Below are 5,114 nucleotides of genomic sequence, written 5' to 3'. Positions count from 1 at the left end.
TGCAGTGAATGCTAAGTTAATGAGTAGCAAACCATTGTTCCTAGGGAAAATGCATGGTTAAGTTCTTGCAAGCCTCTGGTCCCATTGTCATAATCACTACATTACCTTACTTTATGTGTGTTTCTGTTGAAAGAAATCAATTTAATATATAATGAATCAATATATCGATTCAATATTATTGAACTCACAGCCAACAGCACTACAACTCAGGCCAGAAAGAAGCTTATCAAACACAAGTATTTTCTTCATAAGGCATGTCACAGCCTTCTTGCGCTTGGGTATGCTGGGCAGCACTTCAGCACTATGCATGGAGGCACTGAAATCACCAAAAATACAAAATGTGGAAAACCTATTACTAAATAGACCAGGAAAAGGACACTCGTTTACAGTATGAGCCAGAACAACAAAGCAGAGCATCACCACAATGACCTCAGCTGGGAACATGCATATAGAAAGACTCAAATTTTTCCAATCTCTGAGCACGTCTATGAAAAACTCCTGAAGGCCTGAAAGCAATTATTTTGAGGTTACAAACACATTTTAATAAATAGGTGAATTCTCAAATACACAACCTGAGAATCCTGAATATTATCTATGTCTCCTTGAAGTCTTAATTTTGTGATTTATGTATAGAACTTTTAATTTACTTCTTTCTTATACAGAAAGGAGAGGCTGGGTCACCTTTGCTGGTCAACATGGGTGCCATCTTCTCTACCACCCATGGATGCTGTTCTCTGACTTCATTCTCAGAAATATATCAATGTATATTATATAACATTGTGCTGAACACATAGCTTATGAATCTTTGTGGGTTCTACTCAGCTAATATTTACTTCAGTCATTGTGTTTATTCTTTTCTAAGCTCTTGGACAGGTTGTAAGTTAAGCTTTGGTAACAAGAAAAACTGGAATAACTCTGGAAAAAAACACAGCCATCTCTTACACAATAATATCTATAAGTTTCAGTCATTCTCAGAGGGGGATGCCTGAGAGAGATTCATTTGCTAGATAAGAATAGCAAAAAAGTAATCCTTGAGAACAAGGTGGGCTTAAATTTTGTACAACACACATACACACACAATGTGGGTAAAACAGCTTGGGTGAATGAACAAATCCTGCAGGTACAGAAAACTGAAGCTGAGGTGATACAGTGAGTCAAATGTTTACTTCTGAAATGTCATTCTTCCCCATATTATAACAATTAGGAAGAATACTCAAAAGCATATAAGATTCCAAATATTATTTTTAATTTTTCTGACATGAACATATAATACTATATAACACAAAACCTAACTGGGGGGGGGTATAGTTCAGTAAAGAAAGCATAATAATTACAGGTTTAATTGATCTCCAGCAATGTTATAGAATTAACGCCAAAACAATTATACAGAACACAGAAAGTAAATTAATACCTTTAATGACTAATAAAAGAACACATATTTTCCCTCAGAAATTTACAGTTAAATAACACCATAGTTACCTTGGTACCACTTTTTCTAGTTTATTTTAGTGCAGGAACCTGGCAATAGTCAAATTCTTTCAAACTATCTTCATTGAAAAAAACATTCAAAGCACAAAAACACAGATATTTATTCCTTCTGACAACTTAATTAAAAAGATGGCAATTTACTTACGGTTTATTACTAAATGTGGAAAAACATGGCATAGATAGAAATTTTCAACAGCACATTCACAGAATATTTTATGTCAAGCAGTGTGTCAGAAGATGGGAAATGGGTTTACTGTAAGAGTAGAATTCCTCCCAGGGTGTGCCCTTGGGTGACTAATGAGACATATTATTAACCAGATGACACAGGTACTGTTACATGCAGGACCCATGGACATGAACTAAGTGGGGGGGATTGTTGGAGGGAAGGCAGGTACCCAGCGGGAGGGGAGCAAAGGGAAAAAATTGAGACAACTGTAACAGTATAATCAGTAAAACATACTTTTTAAAAAACAACAAAAAGGAAGGAAGAAAAAGAAAGGAATACAGAGAGAAAGGAAGAAAAGACTGTAGAGGTTAAAGGAGCTCAGAAGGAGAGAACATACCCAATGGAAGATCAGAGGAGGCTTTCTGGATAAGGTAGTGCATGAACTGAGAGAACATGGAAATTCGGAGATTTAGAGAAGCTGAGCATCTCAGGTATCCAAAATGGAAGGTTTAATTGCAAATCTTGGTGAGAGATGAACTGGGCAGGTAGGCAAGGGCAAAATCTTGAGGGTCTCATAGGCCAGGCCAAGAAGTTTAGATTTGTTCAGAAGGCAAAGGGTCACAATGCAAGATTTTCTATCAAGGGGGAAGAATTCTGAGTATAGTGTCAGGTTTACAATTTAGGAAGGTCAGTCAGGAAGCAGGTAGAGAACGGACTGCGAATGTGAGGCTGAAGTCAGAAAAATGGTCTGTGGCTGTTTTGCAACTTAAGTAATGATAATTCAAGTAACAGTAATCCAAACACAATGAGGACGTGAATTAGGACAGTGGTAGAAGGAAAAGAGAAAAAAATGAAATATTTAGGAGACAGAATCAGTAGGACTTGAAAATTGATAGAAGTGAGGTATCAGTGGGACAGAAGGAGTCCAAGATGCTTCCAGGTTCCTAGCCTACACTGTCAGTTGGACAATGGTGCCAGAATAGTTCCTCATGACTAAATGTGACAAACTTTTTATGTGTTGTAATAACAGTATCTGATGACATTTAACTATGAGAAATAAAAATAATCATTGTGACTGACAGGTGTGTCACAAATGGTAAATTCTACTTTGTGATCTTAAAAAATAAACATTTACCCCCACCACTGAGCACAACTGTCATTCAGAAGAGGACAGCTCTTCTGGGGCACCTGTGACCACTCAGGGGATCTGGGATTCTCTGTACAGACAACAGTATCAACTCCCATTCTAGGCAGACGCCTCCTGGCAATCAATATTCTAAGACAGGATCTAGCTGAATAGGACATCCCCCTCCCAAGGCCTTCTTTAGAACTGGGGGAACTGATCATGTAACAGGGTGGAGATTAGACCTTTGGATGAGGTCTTGACTGGACTTCTGCAATTCTTACTCTTATCTGAAAGCATTTCACTCTGAGGGTATGGTACGAATATATTATTACACTAAGAACTGGACAACCAGACACACCACTTATGAGGGAGGACCCATCAAAATGGAATTTACTTATTAAAAATTGTGTACTTATTCTTACATGTTTAAACTTCAGTCACGTTCAAAGTACTCTCCATTTGATGCAATACACCTATCAAGACTTCTTTCTACTGCTCAAAACAGTTTTTGAATTCGTCAATTTTGATGCCTTTTAGTGCTTCTACCATTTTTTGTTTCACTTCTTCCACATTGGCAAAATGTTTCCCTTTGAGGACTTTTTTTCATCCAGGGAAACAAAAAAATGCCACTAGGGGCAAGATTGGGTGAATAGGGAGGGTGAGGCATGGGGGTCATGCCATTTTTGGTCAAAAACTGATGAACACTCAGCGCTGTGTGGGCAGGAGTGCTCGTAAATCATCTATCATGAAATGGGCAAACACACTGAAAGTCTTTAAAAAAAAATCACTGAAGCCAAATGCAGCCTCTCACGACAATGCCAGCTGGTACACTGGTACAGATGGGTTCCTACAACACTCACCTAGCAGGGAAAGCCTGCATTACAAGGGACTCATCCACCAGAAAACAATTTGGGGGTTTTGAGGGTCCCTCCTCGTATACCTTCAATGGCTCTCCACTGCTCTCAACACAGAATCCGAAATTCTTAGTATCAATATAAGGATCTTCATACTTTGATCGTTTCCTTTTACTGAGAACTCATCTCCTCGCCCACAAGGCTGTGGTAACCATGTTTAAATGGCACAGCTTGTACTCCAGGTAACAGTTTAAAGATCAAAGTTTAAAGATCAAAGTGGACCCAAAATGAATTTTCTACCAGGAATGCCTATCTTTGCAACACTGCCATCTAATCAGTCTTCAGTAAATGGTAGCTAGTAAAGACGCAAATAATTTGCCCAGCAAAGGGAAAAAACGCCCCAAAGGTTATGGTTTTGTTGCTCTGCAGAACATTAATCATTTTTGTATTTTTGCCCCTAACCTTGCAAATTATTCCAGCATTCTTTTTTATACTGATTATATAAACCGGCCTTTCAAATTCTCTTTCAATTATCCTGCTGGTTCCCTAATTAGTAAGTTAAGTAAATCTTTGACACATGTTCCTTCTATATTTGTTAAATTATACTTTTGATAAAGATAGCTAGTGTTCCACATCCCACTTTTCTGTGTGAAGTATAGTAGGCATAAGCCTGAGAAGAGTTTACTTATATTACAAAACGTTTTGCAGTCCAAACCAATAAGGGACTTTAAAAATATATATCAATAGTATTTCATTTACTGGAGCCCAGTGAATCTTCCAGTATCTGCAATTTCTGACTAGTGTACTGTATTTCTATTATCACCGGGTCACCTACCTCAGCCTGGGAGAGGTGTGAGGGTCTTTGACTCAGCTCAGCCTACCAACCATCACCTTGTAATACCTGAAAAAATATCTAGAGTAAGTCCAAATTGTTACAGTTGGCCTTCAACCTTGCTCCTGGCTACACTATCACCCTGATCTGCCTCATGAAGCACACATAATAATGGGCTATCATCACGGAAAAATAAAATGACTTAGGACTTCTATTCAGAGCACTGAGTTGAATCAGGACTCTGACCACGGGAAAGTCACCTAACTAACGTCGCCGGACTTCAACTTCCACGCCAGCAAAACAAGTCAATGACTTACTGCGCCCCCGCCCACCCGCTCCCCGGGAGCCCAGGCCTAGCAAGCCAGTCGCGCCCGGGCCCCTCCTCACAGCTCCGCCCTCCCCGCCCCCGGCCCTGCCCCTCGAGCTACCCACAGCGCCCTCCTTCTCCCGCGCCCTGGCCCCACCCCGGCCTCACCCGACCTATTGCGTCCGGGCTCCTCCTCACAGCTCGGGGGCCCTCCCTGCCGTCGGCCCTGCCCCCTGCACTCCCTGTCCCAATCACTCTGCGCGCTGGCCCCGCCCAGGTCCCACCTGAACCTATCGGGTCCCTCTCTGCCCCAAACCCACCCTCGCTACCGTAGTTCCGCC

This window comes from Furipterus horrens, unplaced genomic scaffold, assembly GCF_987537825.1.
Source record: "Furipterus horrens unplaced genomic scaffold, mFurHor1.1.pri manual_scaffold_3, whole genome shotgun sequence".
Classification (NCBI taxonomy): domain Eukaryota; kingdom Metazoa; phylum Chordata; class Mammalia; order Chiroptera; family Furipteridae; genus Furipterus; species Furipterus horrens.
This window is presented reverse-complemented; position numbering follows the sequence as displayed.